Source organism: Neofelis nebulosa, chromosome 5 (genome assembly GCF_028018385.1).
Source record: "Neofelis nebulosa isolate mNeoNeb1 chromosome 5, mNeoNeb1.pri, whole genome shotgun sequence".
NCBI classification, from domain to species: Eukaryota; Metazoa; Chordata; class Mammalia; order Carnivora; family Felidae; genus Neofelis; species Neofelis nebulosa.
The window spans coordinates 47218955-47244533 of record NC_080786.1 but is presented as its reverse complement, the minus strand read 5'-3'; the positions used below and the strand labels follow the sequence as shown (position 1 = coordinate 47244533).

The 25579-nt window shown below is 39.9% G+C and overlaps 1 pseudogene; it reads left to right on the top strand.

Moving 5' to 3' along the window:
- Positions 1 to 16327, top strand: part of LOC131513107 (peptidyl-prolyl cis-trans isomerase FKBP8-like) — a 33429-nt pseudogene extending 17102 nt beyond the window's left edge.
- The last annotated feature ends 9252 nt before the right edge of the window (positions 16328 to 25579 follow it).

Sequence of the window (25579 nt, the reverse complement as noted above, 5' to 3'; positions counted from 1 at the left end):
CAAATAGAGGATGTGTTTTTGACACATCCTGTCACACAGACGCTGTCAGAGAATGATCTGATGCGTACTGTGGCATTTCTGAGCTTTCGCCTTAGCCTTGTAACCAGAAAATATGCAAGTAATGGTATATAGTTTACCCCTCAGCATGACCAAAGAGCTGGAATTGTAGAGATATTTTCATCATTATCTGTGTGAGTTGAGCAGACCAGGATGGAATAAAACCTTGGCCTTCCACTAATCCTCAGTCTTCCATTAGCCCATTGAGTGACCCCAGGAGGTTATTTAAGTTCTTGAGTCACAATGGTCTCATCTTTAAAAACATCATTCACAAAGATTTCCTTGGATTAAATGAGATTATATATGTAATGGACCTGACAGGATGCTTGGTACATGATAGGTGCTCAGTAGACAGGTTTTTGTTTTTGTTTTTGTTTTTGTTTTTTTGTGTGTGTGTGCTTAGTTTGCAAGACTTGACTTGGGTGTGCAGTGTGTCAAATGACTCCAAATGATTTTCTCAGACTCTATCTTTCCTGAGAGTTACTAAACTACTTAATTCTTGCCGAGACTTTAATCGGAAGAAACTGATCCATTTTAGAACTTCTAACAAGTACTTACGCATTGGAAACTTTCCAGCGTAGACTAACTTAGCGCATTGCTGGACAATTTCATGTCCTCCAGAATCTCTGTACCTTGACTATTCATCATGTAAATTCCTGAAATAGGTTTAAATAATTGATTGAGGGAAAGAATAAAGAACCTCATACCGTTAACAAGATTTAATTCTGACTCCCACAAGCCTAATTACCTCCCTGAAAAGTACTCTTCTGTACTCTGGCTCCTGTCTCTTAAAACAATTAGCCACAGTCTTGATTTTTGTTTCTGCTCATTACCTATAGTCTTTATCTTCAAAGTAGGTGTGGATAGTGGATCACTACTTTTTTTTGTTGTTAATATTTATTTATTTTGAGACAGAAAGAGAGAGCATGAGCAGGGGAGGGGCAGAGAGAGAGGGAGACACAGAATCCGGAGCAGGCTCCAGGCTCTGAGCTGTCAGCAGGGCTTGAACCCACCAGCCGTGAGATCATGACCTGAGCTGAAGTCGGACGCTCAACTGACTGAGCCACCCAGGCGCCCCATGATCACTACTTTTTAATCCAACACTGATATAGGCACCACTCTAAGATATCAGTACTTCTTTGGAAGCAATTTATTTTGTAGAGCCTTTTATAATATAATTGTTCCTGATTCATGATTTAGTTTAAGGAGATTCTCAGTGAAACATGCTCTATTCTTCTGTTTGCTCATATCATATTGCTTTCTGCAGGGGGATGGTAAGCTATTTGGCCTTTCTCACACGATCACAGTCTTTCTCTTGGAATAACTAGGGTTATTGGCTTTATTAAATTCAAGAGAAGTACAATTTCCAAAGTATGTCTCACTTAGGAGCTGGGGCCACTGTATCTAATTTCCTTCACTCAGTAAAGACGGTGGAAAGAATATTTGGAGTATGCAGAGAATAAATAGGTTAGCTAGATATTTAAGTCTGACTGTGAATGACACAAAGGTTTCATTGTTTTAAACTGCTTTGCAGTACCTCCTATATTATAATTATTGTCTGTTTGGGCTTTAACAATCCAGTGCTCACCTAATTAAAATGACACTGTTAACTCTTATTCAGGCTGCGTGGTATTTCTATTCCTACTATGATGGATAAATCATTTGGAGGACATAACCCTTCACAACCTTTATCAAGACCTCACACTGTAATCTGTCAGAACTAGTCCCTGAATACAGTTCTTCTTTCTTCTGCTGCTGAACATTTATATAGCAATGAAATGTTAATAACTCCTAAGAGAGTTGGCTGGATTGTACTATATTTTAAAAGGAACAATTATTTCTCAGAGGCCCCAAGATTTAAATTGGATAGTCTATCCAGGGTCTTCAACCTCAGAGACTTCTCTAGAAGTAGAATGATCCAGAAAAGCCATTTTGGATAGGCTTTGAAAATTTCTTTTCTAAAGAAATTGTATTGAGGCCAATAACATAAATATGGTTGGAATATTCCTTTCTTGACTGCCATATATTAAACGTTTGACTTCCCTGAATTTCCTCACTTACCACTTCACAAAATACATGACTCTTCTCTTGGCCATGGTATGATTAAATGCCATTCAGCACATCTGATCATAATATTTTGCACATAAAAACCTAGCTACTATGCACCAGAGTTGACAGGGGTAATCCTTACAATTTCTATGTAATAATGCCAAGTTCCCTTTCTGTGTATAGTTCACATTTGGTTTATCTATTTCTGTTCTTGATTTGATTCTGGCCAGAGCCATGCAAGTGTAAGAACTTATATTAATCTACATCTCTGCCTGCCACAGTCATCTAAGTTTCCACTTTATCCTCTGTAACTGTGGGTACGGTTTTAAAATCTCACTGACATTTAGAAGAAATTTTAGAAGAAAAATGTGTGTGCTGGGTGGTGCTTTAATAGTGATTCTCTCTCTTTTCAGAAGCTCCTTAATTCCTAAAATGACTTTTTAGTGGCTTGACTATTTACCGTTCACTCAGCATATGTTTTGAACATGGATGTTGGACAAATATTTGCATGGCTCAGTTTTATTCTTTCCTTCCGTGAGTTTTGACATTTCTTTCTGATAGTAAGTTTACAAGAAATTCAATCTCAATCTAAAATCTAATTATATGTATATCAAATGTACGTGCATATTTGTTTTGGTCACTCCACAGAAGGAGATGAACCTATACCCAGCATTTGGTTTAAATGTTAAGACTGCTGGGCCGCCTGGGTGGCTCAGTCAGTAGAGCGTCCGACCCTTGATTTCAGCTCAGGTCATGATGTCACAGTTTATGAGATCAAGCCCCACACCAGGCTCTGCACTGACAGCTCAGAGACTGCTTAGGATTCTCTCTCTCCCTCTCTCTCTGCCCCTCCCCACTTGCATGCGAACATGCTTTCTCTCCCTCAATCTCAAAATAAAGAAATAAACATTAAAAAAAAATGTTAAGACTCCTGAAGCCACACACACCAAGAGAGTAGGAAAAGGTTTGTTATATAATGAGGCTTTTGGAGAGAGCAGGCTGCCTCCTCAGCAGGTCCAAAAGTGATTTGGGAGAGCAGGGAAAGGAGACTAGCTCAGGGTTGGGGCTTTTTATTCTATTCAGGGCTGGGCTGCAGTGAGGCTCCTGCATGTGGCTTGAACTTCCTGCTTGAGCCCAAGGAGGAAGTACCAGCCTTTCTTATCAGCTTGCCCAGATGTGGGGAAAAGAAGCAGAGAGGTTTAAAACTATCAGTAAACAAGTATCAAAAACCAGAGTCAGACTCTCAATACAATACCACACCTGAATACACCCACCTACCCATGCTGCCTCCTTTATCAAATCTTCCAATAAGACTTCTGTGCAAGGACTTAGGTTCCTTGTCACCCCGGCTCCTAATTCCTGCTCCTTTGTGACTCTCACTTGCGTTTCATCTCCCTAGGGGGCTTGTGTCTTTGCACTTGGGTTGATCAACATGCAGAATTCAGTCCTGGTACGTGACTGAAAAATCAACTAAAACAAAAATATCTCACTTACACAAGACACTTGTATTTGTGGCAGGCTACTCTAAATGTTTGATCACTCAAGGGGAGAGCGCAATAGGGAGATTATTATCCCCAACGACAGGAATTTGCCACATCTCTTAGAAGGCAGAAGTGCCTACTTAAGTTTGAACTTTAAATAATTAGAAGTGGTTTTTTTTATTTATGACATAAATAAAGCCATTCCCCTGTGATTACATAAGATTTTAAATCTAAGTAATCTAGGGGCGCCTGGGTGGCGCAGTCGGTTAAGCGTCCGACTTCAGCCAGGTCATGATCTCGCGGTCTGTGAGTTCGAGCCCCGCGTCAGGCTCTGGGCTGATGGCTCGGAGCCTGGAGCCTGTTTCCGATTCTGTGTCTCCCTCTCTCTCTGCCCCTCCCCCGTTCATGCTCTGTCTCTCTCTGTCCCAAAAATAAATAAAAAACGTTGAAAAAAAAAATTAAAAAAAAAAAAATAAATAAATCTAAGTAATCTAGCAAGTGTGCATGTGTGAGCACTGACACACACACACACACACACACACACACACATACACACACCCCTATCCAATGCAAAAGAATGCTGATATGTGGTTTGTTGATCTCGGTGACTCCCTTGATACTGAATGAGGAAACTTCACACAAACTTGTCCTAGGCTCAGGAGACTCAGAAATTCTGATATTCCCTCTGGAAAATGAAACTGAAGATCACAAAAGAGCTTTTAAATCAAATTGTATCATTTGTATAAAATTCATAAAGTGGAGTTCTTACAGAAAGTATCCAAATTCATTTTTCCTCTTTTTCTTCCACTGAAAATATTCCTCAGAAAAAAAAAAGGACTAGAACCACTTCTGTTTCTTCCTAAGATATATATTCACACCTCACCTCCCCTAATTAAATGTGGGACTAGAGGTGAATTACTTTGAGGGTCAACTTGGCATCATGAGTTGAATTTGTGTGTGAACGTCAAGGCTCTTTTGCTCGCTTGTAATGACGTCACGGTATTTCCTGAGAGAGTTGGGTCTGCAAGCTACCATGGGCTGCTTCCTTCCCAATCGAACCCCCAGCAAGATTCCTCCTCGAGAGGACAATCTGACTAATGTACTGGCTTGATCTTTGTATTAGAATACGAATAATTTGGATGATTCAAATATAAATTTCAAGGTGTATTTTTCCCCAGTTCTGGGACATATAGTTTTAGAAACAGTTTATCCATCTTTTATGGAAGCAAATCAATATTTTGCATAATGAAGAGTTCCATAGGGCTACCCAATACTAGAAAATATTCAAGATTAAGAGACGCTTGCCTCACCCAAATTTGCTAAAATATTAGGAGGTGATATTATAGGGGAAAAATTACACATGTTCAGTTCTACATATGTCAAATATAAAAATCAAAACTATTATGTTAAGCTTATGATATTAGATACCTACAATTAATAATGTATCTATTTTCTCATTCAATTAATTTTTTTTGCAAGTAATTTTCTTGATTGATATAATTCAAATGACTCAAAGTGGTTTCTTATAAAATGTTCTCAAGGATCCAAATGAATCAATGAATCTTTATACTTAAACATTTCACTTGCTTTCTCTCTAAAACAGAGAAATTGGTTTTAAAACAGGTGATACATCCTGATATAGCCTTTGGCCCAAACTAATGCTGACTGAGGAAATCAGCTGTGTAATTTCTATAACCTATTTTTGGATTTAAATCTTTGTGAACAAATTTATATTAATAATCAAACAGTTTTAAATCAGGCTAATTAGAATATGAAAGTGATCAAGACCAGTGATATTTCTCTTGAAAATACCAAGGTTTTACCAAGCTCTCTGGAGCCAGAAAGGCCTCATTTGAGTTCTCAGTTAACTAATCATGTTGTTTTTGGCAAGGCACTTGTCCTCTTTGTGCCTCAGTTTCTGCATCTTCCAAATGGAGATAAAACTACCTGCCTCAATAGGCTAGTTGTGAGAACTGATGTAAATGAAATGCTTTTCAGAAAAAAAGCAGAGCCTGGGGACTTGTTCAGAGTGGCACCTAGGATTAGAGTAACTAATTTCATACTGCATATTCTGAATATTTTTTCTTCCCTTCTGAAAATATATATTCCTCTGAACTAGTATGTCAGCTCCACAGCAAGGTGACTTTTAAGTCTGTTTGGCCTGTGCATGTCTCAAGTGTATCATTTATACTTGCTCAGGTGCACATGATACAAAGAAACTGTCATACACACACACACACACAGACACACACACACACACACACACACGGAAAATTATCTCTCTTCTTCCTGTTCTGAAAATGTTTATACTGCAGGAAATACAATATTGTATGAAGACTTTCTTTTATGTATAAAATACAAAGCTTTTATCCCAAGCTTTATGCCAAATACAATTGAGCTGAAGAAAGCTTCCTTCTTACAAAAGCACCTGCAAATGTTTAACTGGCTAATGTGACAGAGGTTATTCTTACAACTTCACCAGTTTCTAGGCCCATTTTTTTTTAAAAAAAATAATGTGATGGGATAATAATTTGAGATGCTCTTTTGGGCTAAGAGATATGAGCTATCTTGCTCAGCAAAGAGGCGTCAGAGAAAGAGGAGAGATAAAAAATGGAAACTTCCTAGATTTTTTTTAAGTTTATTTATTTGTTTGAGACAGCCAGACAAAGCTTGAGTGGGGAGAGAGGCAGGGAGAGAGTGAGAGAGAGAATCCCAAGCAGGCTCCTCACTGCAAACACAGAGTCCGATGCAAGCCTCGAACCCACAAACGAGGAGATCATGACCTGAGCTAAAACCAAGAGTCAGATGCTTAACTGACTGAGCCACCCAGGTGCCCCAGAAACTTCTTAGCTTTTTGATTCAACCCACCATCGAGGTTTTAGACAGGGTAATTTAGGAGTGATCAGTTAGCCAGAACTAATTTTTCCTACTTCCACTCAGCTCCGAACCAGGTAAACCTCCTATAAATTCAGGGAGCAAACTGAGAGTATCTCGGCATTGGTTGTTCTCTGTCCTGTATCTTACCTTCACCCCACAGTGCATCTGGGTGGACTTCGGAGTAACAGTAGAACTCCTCAGAACAATTTTGAGGATGGTTCAGGAACGGAGAAGACCACCAGCCCCTCTGTATTCCAGTGATTACCAGCCTTGCTGAGGTCCTCCCACCAAATGGTGTGAAAGCTAGCCTCAAAAAGCCTGTAGGGGGTGTTAGAAACATGAATTGTAGCTTCTAGGCACCATAGAGGGCTGTGCAAGGGCAGCCAAGACTTCTCACTGTCCTAAAGAAAGGGTACAGAATTTGGATGAGAGAGGGGATGGTTAGGGCAAGCCTGGAGTTGGTTCCTTCAGCTGAGACGAGCAACAGATGTAGCAACAGATGTGCTGCTCTGTCCTTGCCCGGGGCTGGCTGTGAATGCAGTTCCTTGGTGAGACAAAATTTCTCTTTGGTAAAAACTTGGATTTCTTTGAGAGACTGATATGTTTCTCTCTCTCTCTCTCTCTCTCTAAGTTTATTTATTTTTGAGAGACAGAGAGAGTGAGCAGGGGGAGAAGCATAGAGGGAGAGAATCTCCAGCAGGCTCTACGCTGTCAGCATGGAGCCCGATGTGGGGCTTGAACCCACAAACCATGAGATCATGATCTGAGCTGAAACCAAGAGTCAGAAGCCTAACCAAGTGAGCCACCCAGGTGGCTTGATGTTTCTCTCGCTTTTTAAGACTTGAATTCTTTAGCGCAGTTGGAGGTTCACAACAAAATTGAGAGAAAGGTACAGAGATTCCCCATATGCCCTCTACCCCACACATGCCTAGCCTTCCCATTATCAACCTTATTTACCAGAGGGTGTTACATTTGTTACTATAGATTAACCCACAATGACACGTCACAATCACCAAAGTCCAGAGTTTATTTGAGGGCTCATTCTTGATGTTATATATTCTTTGGGTTTGGACAAATGTATAATGGCATGTATCCATCATTAAATGTTATGCAGAGTATTTTCGCTGCTCTAAAGAAATCTTCTGTGTTCTGCTTATCCATCCTTCCCCACAGTCCATCCCTGGAAATCACTGAACTTTTTATTATCTTCGTACTTTTGCCTTTTCCATAATGTCATGTATTGGAATAATATAGTATGTAGCCTTTTCAGATTGGCTTCTTTTACTAGTAATGGCTTCTTTGACTTTTCGTGGCTCGATAGCTCATTTATTTTTCATGTTGAATAATATTCTAATGTATGGATGTACCACAGTTTATTTACCCCTTCACCTCCTGAAGGACACCTTGGTTGCTTTGGAGTTTTGGCAATTTTGAGCAAAGCCACATACATCTGTGTGCAGGTCTTTGTGTGGATATAAGTTTTTCATTTCATTTTGGATAAATACCAAGAGACATGATCACTGGATCATATAGTAAGGGTATAGTTAGTTTTGTAAGAAACCTCCAAACCATCTTCCAAAATGTACAGATGTACCATTTTGCAGTCCCATCAGCAGTGTATGGGAGTTGCTGTTGTTCCATAGCCTCACTAGGATTTGGTGTTGTCACCGTTCTGGACTTTGGGCACTTTTTTTTTTTTTAACTTTTTAATGTTTATTTACTTTTGAGAGAGGGAGAGAGAGAGAAAGAGAGAGAGAGAGAATCCAAAATCCAAAGCAGGCTCCAGGCATCACAGAGCCTGACATGGGGTTCGAACCCACAAACTGTGAGATCATGACCTGAGCCAAAGTTAGATGCTCAACCAACTGAGCCACCCAGGTGCCCTATTTCTAGGTATTTTATGGTTTCATATCTTATATTTAGGTTTATGATCCATCTTTAGTTAATTTTTGTGGAGGGTATAAGCTCTGTGCCTAGATTCTTTTTTTTTTTTTTTTTTTGGATGTAGATGTCCAGTTTCAGTGCCACTTATTGGCGAAATTATCTTTGCTCCATTGTATTACTAAGGGCCACTTGGCTATATTTATGTGGGCCTATGTCTGGGCTCTCTATCCTCTTCCATTGGTCTATTTCTCTGTGTTGACTGTAGCTTCATGGTAAGTCTTGAAGTTGGGCAGCACCAGTCTTCCACCTTGCTCTTCTCCTCCAATCTCATGCTGGCAATTCTGGGATGTTTGTTTCTCCATAAAACTTTAAATCAGGTTGTCAATATATATTTTTCTTTTCATGTGAGAAGTTCAACTCAGTCAATGTTTTCTCACTTTGGCTCCCTGCAAAATCAGTGTGAGATGTATCTGCCCAGGCACTGGAATGCTGTTCGTGCTTATAGTTGGAAATTTTTATTTTCTTTCTCTTTTTTAAGTATTTCTTTATTTTGAGAGAGAGAAAGAGAGACAGCAAGTGAGGGAGAAGTGGAAAGAGAGGGAGAGAGAGAATCCCAGGCAGGCTCTGCCCTGTCAGGGCTCAAATTCATGAACCATGACATCATGACCTAAGCCAAAGTCAGTTGGTTAAACAACTGAGCAACCCAGGTGCCCCAAATTTGATTCTCTTTTTTAAGTCTTGTTTTCTCCACTTTTCTTTAATTTCATCTTCTGAATCATATCCCTTGGATAAAGTAAATCTAAACATGAACCATTCATAAACAGTCAATCCAAACTGAATGAGCCCACCATTCACGTGCCTCACAGAGATGGAGATCTCGTCAATAAACCTGGAAGATAAGGATATGATTCCCATTCTCTCTTCCAACTAATGCATTTCATTCTTAGTTGTGACTAATGAAACAAGTCATGATTCTTCACAGGACAAGAGGGAAAGCAGACTGCTGGGTGATCAGACTTTCACGTAGAATGTTGGCTTCCAAGATCCTATTGACAAAGTCCTCAATAACCCTGATTTTCTCTGCTTGAGCACAGTTGTTGCATTGAAGAGATTTCTCATATTCTGCTCTTTAAGCCTGTCTTTTTCTGGGTGAGCTCTTGAACCTGAGTAGGTCCTTCACTGACAGCATGTGAATATGATCCAAAACCACACAGCAAGACGTGCAGAACAGACAAATGCTTAAAGTGCCTGTCTTGATGTGATCTCTTTCTTAAAGAACAGAGCAAATTCGGCATAAATATCAAACACTGGTGAACTATTGGCTAAAAAAATGGTTGGTTCACGTATTTTCCTCATTAAAATCTGAGTACCTCTACTCAGTGTCAACTTTCATGAATGTTTCTTCATGATTCCTAATGAGATAAAATAGCTATAAATAATAGCTATCATTTTGAGTACTTACTATGCACCACACACTGTACTAAGCACTTTATATTTATTTCACTTAGTCTTCTTAACAATCTTATAAAGTCTTGATGTCGTTTCCATCTCCTTTTCAGATAACGAAACTGATGCACAAGAAAATTACTTTTTTCCCCCCATATCAGGATCTAATAATTGGAAAGCAAGAATTTGAATCTAGGTAGAATCTAAACTCTGTGTTTTTAACTACTTTGTAAATGGCCTCCAGTCTCAAACTATTAAATACTTGAATATACTTCAAGTAGCCTCCAAAGAATCAGGACTATGATCTAAAATAACTTGTATGGAAGTTATCGGCATGAACAGCATTCGTCAGGATTTTGCACATTTCATTTCTTCATTTCTGAAGCACATATTCATCCTTCAAGGCTCCAGATCCCTTCTTCAATGAAGTCTACCTCTCTCCTCTAGGCAGTATTTGTTACCCTGTCTTCTGTCCTCTCTTAATAACTTGTTCATATCTTGTGATAGAACTTACTGCCATAATTAAAAGTCTTCCTTCAAGCCAGCTAGAATGTTCTATCTCCTGGGTACCTGGTAGGTGCTAAATATATTTTTCTGAGACAAACACATTGAAATTCCTCAAGCCAAAAAATCATCATTCTGGGAAGAAATTCAGAAAGAGAAATAGATAGCAAATATCCTCTTTGGAGCAAGAGGAAGAATAAATTCATACAATTTATGTACAACTAGAACAAGCTAAGTCTGAAAGAGATGGACAAATCTGTCGAAGCTCTATTTCCCAACTCACAGCAATAGACTTCTGAAGAAAATATCCTGCAAAAGAACAGAATTCTCTATCTTTCCACACTTCACAAGAAGTGAGGATCTGCACAGAACCCTGTTCATCCTCAAGGTAGGGCCCCCGGTTTGAGGCCTTCCTAGATCACATCAAACGCCAACACTGACATCTGCTGGAAATGCACACTGGCCACATTTTCTGCACTTGGTTAAAAAGGGGAAAAAAAAAGTGCAAGATGATAAGAAACTACCTAAAAACTATTTCTGAGCCCAAACCAAGAACTAATATATCAAGGGAATGTGAGCTTGAGCAATCCGGGGCATTTCTTTCATTGAGAATATAATCTTGGCAAACAATATCATGTTTTTGGTGATAAGCATGGCCATAGATTTAGGATTCTGAATCACTAATTCTTTTGTAAGTAACCCTTAGCATGGCCCCCAAAACATATTTGATGTTTTTTAAAAGCAAAATAAGATACGTATCTCTGTATATGAGGGATTCAGTTAATCTCTACCATACATTTCATAAATAGCATGGGTTGTGCTCTCTGGTTTTTAGAAACCACTAACTCATTTTTGGGCTGCAGTTTTTACGGGTATGAAGAACAGAGTCTTGACAAATGAAATGGTGTGTTTCTGTGACTTGTATTCTCCCATTGTCCTATGTTTACCTTCTGCTGTCTCACTTGTGATACTACTTAGGTATTTGGGAAATAGTCAAACTGAAGAATATACTTTCCTCCATTTGTGTATTTATAAATGTTAAGGATAATCAGATGTAAAATATATTTTCTACATTTATTTCTCCTAGTTACTGAAACTTTTGGTAAAAGAGAAAAATTCTGTGACTCACGGAAACTATTTTATTTTTTAAAACAAATCTACCAAACTTGTATATTTAAAATTGTTATTTTTAGGGGTACTGAGTCACTTGGGTGACTCAGTCTGCTGAGCGTCTGACTTCAGCTCAGGTCATGATCTCACAGTGAGTTCCAGCCCCGCATCAGGCTCTGCACTGACAGTGAATGGCCTGCTTCAGATCCTTTGTCTCCCTCTCTCTGCTCCTCCCCTGCTTGCACTCTGTCTCTCTCTCTCAAAAATAAATAAACATTAAAAAATTAAAAATAAAATAATAGTAAAATAAAATTTTTACCTGTAAACATCAGCTCCTACCTTCCTATCGTAAGTCTTCATTTGTTAAGAGATGTTCATATTTTCTTCTACCTCATAAGTTTTCTTTCTTGAAAAAATAAGGTATTTATGGTTTTCTCTTTTTGCTTTTCAGTTTTTTATCTTTATTGGTAAACACAACAAGTAAGCAGAAAAAGTAGACATATACCTCGGAGGTTTTGTAGGTTTTGTTCGAGAACACTGAAATAAAGCATATATCACAATAAAGTGAGTCAAATGAATTCTTTGCTTTCCCAGTGCATATAAAAATTATGTTTATACAATACTGTAGGTCATGGAGTATGCAATAGCATTATATCTAAAAACACAATGTGTATATCTTAATTTTAAAGTGTTGCTAAAAAATACTCACCATCACCTGAGTTTTCAATGAGTCATAATCGCTGACCATAGATGACTGTTAACAAATGCGATAATCATGAAGAAGTTTGACATATTATGAAAATTACCCAAAAGGTGACATAAAGACACAAAGTGAGCAGATACTTTTGGAAAAATGGCATTGATTGATAAATCTGTTTCATGCAGTCTTATTACAAAAGGTCAGTTTGTTAAAAAAAATAAAAAATAAAAAGTATCCGTGAAGTACGATAAAATGTGGCATGCCTATATCTCAAACACAAATGGACAGCTTAATGTATTTTAATAACATGAGCACCATGTTACAACCGCCACTCCGTAACCATCACTCAGATCGAGAAAGAAAACATGGCAGGCGTGCTCACAAAAGCCCTCGTTGCTCATTCTCAGTGACAATCCACACCCTTGCTTTCCTTGCATTTTAACCTGTAAGTATACATATCGAAACACTATAGTGTTGTGGAATTTTAATTTTAGATCGATGGGATCATAGTGCATGTTTTCTTTTAGATTTGGCTTCATTCAGTAACCATTCTGTACGTTTTGTCTGTGTTGTTACTTGTAGCTGTGACTTATCTTCACTGATCAATATTACTCCATTTTATGAATATATCACCATTTGTTCATCTGATCTATCACTGATGGCTATTCAGGTCACTTCCAGTCTTGTGCTGTTTATAGTTCTAATGCTTCTACAAGCATTCTGTGCACGTCTTCTGGCACATTTACAGGCATTTCTGTTAGATATAAGCTCACGCTGGGCCATCGGTTATATGGGGTTTCAAGGTCACCAATCTTGTCATGACGTGGTTGTACCAATTGTACTCTCTCCAGTCCTATGTGAGTGTTTCATTTACTTCACATCCTTGCCAATATCTGGTATGGTCACACTTTTTCATTTCAGCAAATGGGGTGGATTTGTGGTAATATCTCATTGTGTTTTTAATCTTGTATTGAATATCCTCTTTTATAAGGTACCCAAGAAAGTCACTTGCTCATTTTCCTAATGGGTTGTCAGTCTTTTTCTTATTAATTTCTAAAATTTAAAAAAAATCCACGTATTTGACTTTTTTGAGCTTGCCTATTCAGTTTCTTAATATTATCTTTTGTTGAACACAATTGCTTTAATACAGTTTTATAAAGTTGCATTACATAAATGACTTCAGACTGAAAGGTTTTTTTTATTAAAAAAAATTTTTTTTAATTTTAAGAGAGAGGAGAGAGCACACAAACAGGGGAAAGGGGCAGAGGGAGAGAGAAAGAATCCCAGCAGGAGAGAGAGAGAGATTCCCAGGCAGGTTCCACGCTCAGCACAGATCCAGATGCAGCACTGGGTCCCATGACCCCAGCCAGAATCATGACCTGAGCTGAAATCAAGAGTTGGCCACTCAACAACCACCTGAGCCACTCAGACACCCCAGACTGAATGCTTGTTAAATCTGATATTCTGGGAAGCAAATAGCTTCATCTTTATGGGCATCTGTATATATAATATATACATATATATATATATATATACATGTATACATATATATGTATATGTACACACACACACACACACATATATATATATATATATATACATATATATACATAAATAGAGACAGAGACAGAGTTGAGGATGAGAATAAACATAAGGCCCATTGGGAACCCATGTGTCTTCAGATATATTTTCCCAGTTGTGTCCACATAGATATTCCATAAACACTTAAGATTCAATCTGATAAAAAAGGCGTTTATCTCCATCCCTATTAAATATCCCATTCTTTTGCCATGAATTGTATTGTTTTGCACTAGGTCGCACGGAAACTTCAGAGCCACCCTGAGTCCTTCCTCTTTTTCTTTTCCTTCCATATCCAATCACAAACCACACTTCTCCAGACTTCTATACTTTATATGTTCTGTCCTATCCCTGTAGCAGCCATGAATATGTACCTCTTAGATCTCCAGCTGTGCAGGTATCACAGTTGCCTGACAATCCTAGTTTCTTCCCCTCTCAATCCCCTGCCGCATTCATGCCAAGGCTATGTTTCCTCTGAGCTTCTTCACTTTTTTTGGGAACCAGAGACTAATGGGAAAATAAAGATCTTTTAATTTTTATTCTTTTTATCACTGTTTTTAATGGAGATATAATTGACATATAACATTAGTTTCAGATGAACAACATAATGATTCAACATTTGCATACAATGTAAAGTGATCACCATAACAAATCTAGTTACCATCCATCACCACACAGAATTATATTTTTTTCGTGTTATAAGAACTTTTAAGATCTACTCTTTAACTTTCAAAAATATGCATTAGAACTATAAACAGCACAAGACTAGAAGTGACCTCAATAGCCATCAGTGATAGATCAGATGAACAAATGGTGATATATTCATAAAACGGAATAATATTGATCAGTGAAGATAAGTCACAGCCACAAGTAACAACACGGGCAAAACTTACAGAATGGTTACTATTAACCATAGTCACTGTGTTGTACATTGTCTCCCCAGGATTTATTTTTTTTTATAAGTGGAAGTTTCTATCTTTTGACCACCTTCACTCATTTTGCTATATTGTGTGGTAGTTCTATTTTCAATTTTTTCAGGAAACTCCATACTGTTTTCTGCAGGGGTTGTGCCAATTTGTACCCTCAGCAGCAGGGCACAACGATTCCCTTTCCTCCACATCCTCACAACGTTTGTTATTCCTTCTCTTTTTGATAATAGCCATCGTAACACCTGTGTGATGTTATCTCCCCGTGGTCTTGATTTGCATTTCCCTGATGACTAGTGATGTTGGGCACCTTTTCATGTACCTGTTGGCCATCTGTGCTTTCTTTGGAAGCATGCCTATTCAGATCCTCTGCTCACTTTTTAGCTGGATTTTTTTCTGTCAAGTTGTATGGGTTCTTTATGTATTTCTGGATATGAATTAACCCCTTATCTAACGGCATCTTGACACTTGAGGACTTCAAGATGCTGAGGAGGGTGGAAGATGCAAAGTGACAGAGGGGAAGGAGGAGGAGGAAGAGAGGGATGGGAGGGGGAGGGGAAGGGGGGCACAAAGACCAGTAGGATAAGAAGACCTGAGCAAATTACCACCATTCCGGTTCCTGGGCAGCCCCCTCTGGAGGAGGCTTATCAGACCCTGGCCCCAACTGGAGAGTTCCTGGTCACCCTGGAGCCTGAGCCCAAGCCCAACTTGGCCTGGAGGAATGCCTGGACATCCTGGGGAATCTGCTATTGAGGAAGCAGACATTGGTCCCAGGCCCACCCTGCTGGAGCCACCCAGCCAAGGGCCCAGTCACTGCAACTGCAGCCCTCACTGGAGAACAGCAGGCAGGTTCAGGAGGAGCCAGAGCTGGTGTTAACCTGAGCTCTTATGATGTCATCGAGGCCCTCGACCACAGTGTACAAGTCATGGATGTGGGAGAGATGGTTATGGTCATTGCGGACTCCAAGTGGTCACTGGGACTCCAAGGCCTCAGACACCATCCTCCGCAACCGTTCCCCCCTAAGTGGCCCTGTGCCTAGAGATAATCCTGAGGATTCCATTGTCAAGCCTGACCCGGAGATGCTTACGGAGCAGCGCGTCGCCCTGGCAAACTGGAAGAAGAGGAGCGATGTCAACTACCTACAGGCCAACTTGGTGCTGGCAGCCAACTCTTATGACCCCACCATCAAGGCCATCACCTCCAGTGCCAAAGTAGATGTGACATTTGAGGAGGAAGAACAGCTCTTGCAGCTTGGGGTGAAGCATAAGAACAAACTGGCAGCTTGGCATCTGAGGGTGGTCTCAAAGCCGGAACGTTCCAACAGGACAGTGAACAGAGAGTCCTCCAGGCTGAGGAAGAAGCACATGGACCAGCAGAGCTCGGAGACTGCCCTGTGCTGGAAAATGCTGCCCCCTCCCCAGCCCAATGCCCAGTGAATGCCTTGCAGGGGTGCCCAGCCCGTCTGCTGGAAGTGGCCGTTTGGGGCCCTGCGGGTGCCCTGGGAGGTGTGGCTCTGTCTGTGGTCTTCGCTTCCAGAAACCAACTGCCCAGGTGGCTGCCACCTTCTCCACACCTTGGGTCCTACCCTGTGCTCCCTAACTTCCCTAGGCTCCCTGTCCACTGCCTTCACATGCCTAGCCCTCTCCTCTGCAACAGGGCACGAAGGTTTGGAGTCCATAAGGCCCAGGGAGCAGGCAGGATTGAGGTCCTGTAAGGGGAAAATGAGGCAGGGCCAGGGCCTCATGTCCAGCATGGAGACAGGGTGGCCCTTCATTCCTCCAGGCCCAATTCCCATCCTCACCTCTCTAGGTAGGTCTCAGTAGGGGCTGGCCTCAGTTTCTCTTCCCAACAGGCCCTGAGGCAGCCCTTCCCCTGCCCAGTCCCAGTATAAATGCCAATCCCTCCTGGGTCTCCTTCTACCTTCTGACCAGGTTCTCCTACCCGACACCACCCCCACCAAATAGTAAAATAAAGCCTCTCTCTCCCACACTCCCTGCCCCCCACACAAAATGCAGATGCATAATAGCAAAATACGGGGCTTCTTTAATAGGTCCCTTTGGTTTGGAGTCTCTTGGTTAACCTGGCTGAAACTTTCCAGTAACTGTGCTGTAGTCTGAAACTCTTCTTACCCTCTCCTCCTTCCCTCCCCTTTTTCTCCACAGGTGTCAGATAACAGAACAATCTGCGGGCCTACCCACCTTCTTTAGCTTTCTCCCCACACGTTTTTTTGCAGGTTTCATCCATCATGGCATCTGCTTTTGCAGGTTTCGTCTATCATGGCATCTGCTTCCTGGAAGGCCCTAACTGCTCTTTACCCTAATTCTGATCATCACGTTTTATAACTAAGAACTGGGTTTCCTGCTTCTAGTTTTACCTTCACAAATCCTCTGCCAGTGGCAACCAGAATATTCCATCTGTCTAGAGCTGGCCTCTGAATGTATACTGAGACCCATGAGGTCTCTATGTTCCCATTCCAGCCTATCCAGTTTTCCCATTTACTGCTCATCCAGTTGGCACTCCTCCAGGAGAGGTTCCTGAATCACCCCAAGTGAGATTTAGTGTCCGACCCCACCAATCATCCTGTCGCCTAGATGCTTCTAGGTCCTATATGTTATACCTTTGTACCTTTCTTCCCAACAGAACTATGATCTCCATCAGGGCAGGATCAGTGCCTATTTGTCTCAGCTCCATATCATTCAACAAATATTTGTTTTTAAGTTGAAAGTGTTAGATTCTAGTACTTCATTAATTTACTATTTTTAAAAACTCTCAGAGTACAAAATAATTGATTAGTTTGTTCAAGTGTTTTTGCAATTATGAGAGGACAGGCTTGTAATTCGGGAATTAACAAGGCAAAGAAGCAACTTTCCAGACTTTCCTTCATTTCAGGATTCCGAGAACCTCCATCCAGAGGGTAGACAAGAGAAGAAAAATAAGACCAACTTAGAATCAATCCATTTTCTATTGATAACAGCGTTTGAGGAAACATCAAAATGTTAATACTAGTGACTAAATTGAGGTCTAAATTTTGTGGTGATCTAGTTTACTCATTCAACCTTTAATATTCATATTTGAAATAAGACTGATAAAGAAGTCCGGTCTTTTGGGGTTTTTGTAAAAAATGCAATGAGGTAAGCATTTTAATAATTTCTTTTATTTCTATTTAAAAATATTGTGGGGCGCCTGGGTGGCGCAGTCGGTTAAGCGTCCGACTTCAGCCAGGTCACGATCTCGCGGTCCGTGAGTTTGAGCCCCGCGTCAGGCTCTGGGCTGATGGCTCGGAGCCTGGAGCCTGTTTCCGATTCTGTGTCTCCCTCTCTCTCTGCCCCTCCCCCGTTCATGCTCTGTCTCTCTCTGTCCCAAAAATAAATAAAAAATGTTGAAAAAAAAATTAAAAAAAAAAATATATTGTAACCATTTACCCGTACAGGTGGTGGGGATGTACTTCCTTTTGGCAAATCAGAGAATTTAAATAGATATCCACATGAGGCCAACACACCAATCAATTCAAGTTAAAGAAACAGTATCATCGGATTTTGTGGGGCCCAAACTCAGGTGATTGTCACATCTTTGACTTAACAAACGTAAGGCTTGGATATTGTGCAACTACAGAAGGCAAATAATACTTTCTTTATCATAGGAGCATGATAAAGATTTTAGAAAGTTGCATGACACTGAAAACCACTGGGAAACCTGTAAAGTTGAGGACGTTTGCATTGCACAGACTCATCTTCTGGCTCTTTCTTCTTCATTGCTCCCTAGGAATCAGGGATCTTTCTCTTTCTTTTCCATAGCAGTTTGCATGGTCTTCTAGGATTTCAGTTATTCATTTGAATTGCAGCTATTTGTTGACATCTATCTTTCCAACTTTTCTTTTTGTCCTTTGAGAATAAAAACTGATTCAGATTAATGATATTGTCCTCAGTGTCTATCACAGTGCATGGCACAGATTAGAATTCTCTAAATTCTTGGAAGAGAGAACAGGAAAAAGAAAAAAAAAAGAGTCAAGAAACAGTGGGAGAGAAGGATGTAGAGAGAGGAAGAAAGAAAGAAAGAAAGAGAAAAGCAAAAAGAAAGAAGGAAGGAAGGAAGAAGAAAGAAAAAGGAAGGAATGAAGGAGGGAAGGAAGGAAGGAAAGAGAAGGAAATGAATTTAAGTCATTTTCCCATGAAGTCTCCTAAAGTATTTAAATCTCATTAAGTATAAAATGAAAAATTTCATCTCTTATTCAGAGGTTGTTAATTAGCAGTGAACAGGTGGGAAAATTGTTTGTAGGGGAATGTAGTGGCGTTCCAGACCCTTTCAAGTCACATCAGATGAAATAATATTTCAATACACCTTTTCATAGGAGAGTTCTGCTGGAAGCCGAGGAGCCAAAAATAATGATCAGAGCTCAGAGCCTTGTGAAATAATATAAAGGGAACAGGATGGAAGAAAAATAAACCAACTAATTAAAACAAGATAAAGATATTAAAAGCATTCAGACTGTAGGTGTATTTTCTGCACAGATCAATTTCTGCTGCAATTCTTATAATTTGTTCACAAATAAGTGACTTATGTTCCTCTGATGCTCCGCTACTGATGCTAATTAACACAGGCTTGAGGAGCCTGGGAAAAGGAATACATAAATAAAAACAGTTCAGCAGATGATAGGGAAAGACATTTGCATGCAAGGAAACAGACTCTCACTCTCAGACTTAGAACTGTAAAGGCTTGTTCTCTCACCACAGACTCCTTATGAGAATATGTTCATGAGGTACACCACACATACTAGAATATCCCTTCCTACATTCTCCTCTCCATAGATAATGAGTTTGACAATCACGGTTTTTATTCAAGAAGGGAGGGAAGTTTTAATTAAGCACATTCTAAATTACTCTATTTAGTGATACAGTTAAAGAGGTTCAGAGTGGGTTGCGGGTTGAATACCAGTTCTTTCCTCCAGACTATTTTTCAAAACAATGGAAGACACTGAGATTCTGTCAATCTTTCTAGATTCTCAGTGGTTGCATTGTTTTCACGGCCCAAAAAGCTGAGGTGATAGAATGCTCCTGCTCTCCATTTTCGATTGAAGCTACGAGATAGACTTAATTAAAATGCAAGCAAATGAACACACTCAATCAGTGCCTCCTAAGTACAAAACGTGGTGCAATGCACTGAGTGCCCCAGTGGTAAGATTGGCTTTTCCCTCCTGGTAGAAAAGTACCCTTCTTTGGGGAGATGCAGATTTGTAAATAATAAACCTGTGATACCAGGAAGAAGGAAAGAAAGTGTTAAAATAGAGGGAAAAGCAATAAGCCCTGAGGAAATAGAGCAAGAAATAACGAATGTCCCCTTCATCGTGTCAGGAGGGGAGAAAAGAATGTTTCTGGATGCAGCGGCATTTACTGGAGCAGAAAGGATGGGTCAGCATTCACCAGGAAAGACTTCCGGGAAAGGTACGCCACCAAGGTAATGTCATGCCTCCTTAAGTCACTCAGGTCTTCTCAAATGCCACATCCTTGGAGAGCAGTACGTTGCCCTCATCTCCCCGGTTAATGTAGTTACCCTGCTAGCAGATTTCCCTAAGTAGAAGGATCCTTAAGACACTTAGCTGTCTTTTTTCAAAAAAATAATATATGTTAACCAATTTTGATGAATTAGGGTGTCTTTTGGAGAACAGAAGAGTGAGGAGGTAACTACCCAGATAGACAAATCGACTGATTTGAAACAGAAATTTGTGTTATACATAAAATGGAAATCGGGGATGATAGAATCACGGAGACTAGTTGGAGTTTTAGAGCATTGTGACCCAAGATTGTACTAACAGGGGTTTTATTAGTATTCTTTTACTACTCTTCCCTAAAACAGCATACATATTTTACTCACTTGGCAAGATATTTTATATAATTTTCAACTAACAGTGATAGGTAAAGTGCGTGTTTTGTAAGACACGTTAATATTCTGGATTTGGCAAATTGAATCACTTAAATGGGTGGATGGTTTAAAAAACAATGTAAGTGATTCAAAGTAAAAACTAAAGGAAAAATATAGGAGGTAATTTAAGTAAAAAACAAATGTTTACTAAAACAGAGATTTTTAAACCCAATTTAAAAAGCCTCCTATAATCCTCCCACTAAAATTACTTTCCCATATAATTAAATCATTTTTGAAAAATGCTTTTCATTTTATTTTTTTAAATAGACTCCAGCCCAGCACGGAGCCCAATGTGGGGCTTGAACTCACGACCCTGAGATCAAGTTCTGAGGGGAGATCAAGAGTCAGATGCTTAACCCACTGAGCCATGCAGGTGCTCTGAAAAATGCTTTTTAACTATCTAACACTCCATTATACTTCACTTAGTCATTTTCTAACTACTGAAACAAAGACTGTTCTTTGGTTTTGCCATTATAAAAAAATGCTATAATTAGCATAATCAACCATACATAATTTTTCAATATTCAGATTACTTCTTAGGGATAAAAAGAATTGGGTAATGAGGAGAGCAGTCATATTATTCAAAAAGAGTAATTTTCATTTAATTTTATTCTAAATTACTTTGTGTTACAGTTAAAGGGCTCAGGACAGTTGTGGGAGGAGAGAATAGATCAGGGTGTATTCAGTATCCTATATATCGTATTTTAGTTATTACACTGTGAACTTGTTGCCAATCAATCTAGTATCTCAGAGCCTCGCACAGTGCCTTGGCACATAGTTAGATTCTAACTATAGTGTGTGTTCACAGAGCTGAGCCAGTGCTAATGTAAGCATCTAAAATAAACCTGCAATGAAAAATGATATGGAAATACATTAGGGTCACTCAGATGTAATTGGAAATACTATTTTGATAAATATAACAAAATATTTTAAATGCATTGTTTAAAGGCACACTTTTTATGACAATTAATGCATCCATTCTGTTATTTGCTCTTGAGCACAATTTTAATACAGGGAAAATTCAAATAGTTAAGCTTAGATATGTCTAAACTGTCACTTTCAAATTGACACGATTTAGGTACAATCTATGGTCATATCATGCTGGAAAATGACATACGAATTTTCAGAATGAGTCAGAACGTACTTGATTCTAGTTTTGAAATATCCGCTGTATGTGCAGCAACAAGCAGGAGCTGTGGTGAATTAAAGGAAGATAAAGTTTCACTAAACAGGGAAGACAGAACTGTAGATAACACAAATACATACGGTGTGTGCATGGTTCCTTGAAAAAAGGGCTGTGTGACCTAAGAACTAGGACAGAAAGTGAAAGATCATGTGTAGCAATTTGCAAAATGGATACTAATAAAATAGTGATCATAGTTAACATGTATCAAGTGCTTGCTATATGTTCAGGTGCTGTTCTATGCACTTTTTGTATATTAACCCAATAATTGCCTTCACGGCAATTAAATCAGAAGGTCTAGAGGTAGGAACCAAGCCTGAATACCTTTTAAAGATCCCCCAGGAAATTCCAAACTGCAGAAAAGTCTGGGAACAACTCCATGACCCTGCAAGGTAAATATTCTTTTTATGACTTCTGTCTTATTAAGGTGATTTCTGTCTTATTATGATTTCTCTCTTATTAAGGAGTCACAGAGAGGTAAAGGAACTCGAAGGGTTAGAAAGTTGAGAGATGGATCCCTGTGGTCTTGTACCAGAGCCCTTGACCACGGCAGAGCCATCCCAGTGCTCACTGCCATTTCCAATACATAGCTTTGACTTTTATGAATTTAAGGAAATTTTCAATGCATGTCCTAAAAATAGTCATTTTAGGCGATTATAACCTATTCCTACGTGCTATGTTTCCTACTAGCATCTGTGATGCTCTTCTCCCTGGCTAGGACCTATCTTTACCATGCACAAGGATGTGCCCCAATTCCTTAAACTCCTCCCACCCTCAGATGTGACACTTCAGAGCCCACTGAAGTCCGCAGGTGGGAACTGGTTGCATGTATGAAAAGAAAGGGGCCCAGGAGTAAAACAAAGCAGGGCATACACTAAAGTTCTGCTTGTTACTAAGACCCTTTTCAGGGCCCAGATTTTGACTGTTAATTTGTTAGATGCTAATTCCTAAGGCTTCTTTTGTTCAGCCTCCGCTGCAGCCTTGAAGTTCCTCTTTCATCCTAAACCTAAAGTCATGTTATATTATGGGACTTCGGGGGTGGGGATGGGATCGAAGTTTTCTGCTTAACTTTGCTACTCTCACTATATGACTTTACGCAAGAGGCTTATGTCTTCCAGACCAGTGCACTGTGTGCCATTCTAAATGGACTTTGGAGATCCGCTTGGCTAAATTTTTGGTTCTCTGGCACTTCATGGCTCTAAATTTAAGTTCAAGTATGCTCGTCTGCGGACTGCTCACTGATTTCCAGACCTTCAGAGTCACCATGACCACTGGTTTCTATCACGAACTTGGGGTTCTCCTGTGAATAGATCCTGTCTACCCGGGCAATCTTGGTGGTAGCTATCCTGGTCCAAGCAAGTGCCTTTCAGTTACAACATGGGTGGTATAATTCAGTATTTAATACTCTCATAGTTGTGTATCTAGGGCCAGAACAGATTTAATAAACCAGGCACTTGGGCCTAAGGACTCACACCGATGTGGAACCCTCCTCCTACATTTTCTTCCATGGCTGCTTTTCTATGTCCTAGGAGATCTATTCATGACTGTGGCCCAGGCAATGGTTGCAAGAGCTAAAATCTTCCTCTAGGGAAAATGCACCCATCTCGGTGGAGTCACAGAAGCCCACCTGAAGCTGTTTGGCCCCCTTCATGGAGCTCTTCTAAGTTCCAAGGTCAGGGATTCCACCTAGAGGCAAATGGGACGGAGAGTAGTGGTTAGAATTCACACAACGACCTGGTGGCTCCCAACCACCACGAATAAACCTCCTGGATTATTCCCTGTTAAAAAATAAATTCTACACTTTGTCCTTATGAAACCCAATCAGAGAGAAAGGAACTGGTCGCTCTTGCTTCGTTTGGTAAGTCGTTTTCTGAAAGACTGTTATCAGGTCACTAATAGTAATAGGTTTTATCTGTGTTCTACACTGCCACTGTTATTTGTTCCTAAAAAGGTGAATTCCAGGGGAGGCTATATTTTGTTCTATTTCCCAACATTTCATTAGCAAAAAAATCCCCAAAAAACAAAAACAAAAATGAAACTACATGAGCACACTAAAAGCTCATGCAGCAAAAAGAAAATTGGGGGTCAGATTCCTTAAAATACACAAAGGGGTAGGCTCTGCCTTTGTTTGCCTGGGACCCTTGGCAGGGATGGGGGAAGGATGGGGTAGCTGAAGATGACAGGCATCCAGCGCAAGGGTTGACAACTCTGAGGAAGCGTGCCAGGAGGCCTTGGAAGAAGGAGAGTTCCAGAGCCCCAAGCCCAGGTCAAGCACAGCACACATCTGGATCTTGCTTTTCTGAAGGTCCTGGGAAAACCTAGAGTCTAACTCCCAAGAGGTTTGGAAGGGTAGCTGTGGCCCAGCGTGGCCTCCCACAGCCACAGTCTGAAGGAAGCTTCAGATTTACCACCCGTTCCAAGTGCTGGTGGGGCCAAGGCCCCTTCTAGGGATGGCTGGGCCCAATGCTGGCAATGGCCGAGGGTTTCTTTAAAGTCATTTCAATGAGGCCCGATGTTGTTTTGATAGATCAAGAGACAAATGTCAAAAACAAATCACTTGACATTTAAATCTCTCTGTTGCACATTTGTGGACCTCCATGATGTTAATACAGTTCAAGCAGGTATCTTCTAGGCTTTTGAAAGTTTACAAATTCTTTAATAATATCACAACACACTATTTTCTCCAGAACACAGAGGACCTCAAGTATTTTTTTTATGAAATTTATTGCCAAATTAGTTTCCATACAAGTATGAAATTGACTGCCTCAAACTCATTAGGGAGTGGAGTGAAAATAAGTTAAAAAATAACAAAATTTTGTTGCCGAGTGTCCTACAGGTTTGCTTACAATGTTAAGTGACTATTTCTTATATGAAGGAAACTACTGGTCTGAGTGTGCCTCAGTGACATTATAGATTGCTACGCATCACTTACCTCCAGAGTAATTCCCAAGTGTAAACTCTGTGAGTGTCAAGGCTCTGTAATGAAAGAATGGCTCTAGCAAATGATTTTGTTCCCCAAAAAAGAAAGAAGTAACTAATGATTTCTAAGCCAGGGTCCCATCCTGTGAGCTGAGGACCCCTAGTGGTCCTTGTCGTCAAAGATCCTTCTGAATAATAAGTTGGAAAATAACAAATATCTCAAAAACGATTTTTCTATTGTGATTAATAAAATACAGCATCACTTAAAGGGCTGAATACTGTTGTGATTAATAAAATACAGCATCACTTAAAGGGCTGAATACTGTTGTGATTAATAAAACACAGCATCACTTAAAGTACTGAAAACTTACAATGGCTGTTCATTATTGAAATTCTTTTTCAATTAAAAGATACCCAAAATACCAACACTAATTGCAGAGAGTTGGATGTTTTCACGTTACTCAAAAATATTATAAACTCCTGCTTTATATAATCATCTCCGGGACAGCTACTCTAATTTTGATTAAGTGGCACCTCGAATAGTTGGATCCACTGAGAATAACAGGAATGTTCTATAGAACTCAACCAGTGGCAGAACTGTATTAATTATAAATAATGCACTTACTTTCGTTGTAGTAAGTTCTAGAGAAAAAAGCACCGATGCACAAAGAAAAATTTGCAGGCTTTGACCCAATATGGAGTGTGGCACCGTCACATAAAGCAGCACTAAAGGAACAAATGAGTTAATTTCTTCACTTTGGAACTTTGGCTTTCACTGGCTATTTGTGGAAACTGCAAAATGGGAAGCTGTATGGGATGCCAGACCTCACTGTAGCCAAATTTTTAACTTCTCATTTACAAAATTCACACACACACACACACACACACACACACACACACACACACACACACACGAGTTATGGCATGGCCTGGCTCAGCTGTCTATGT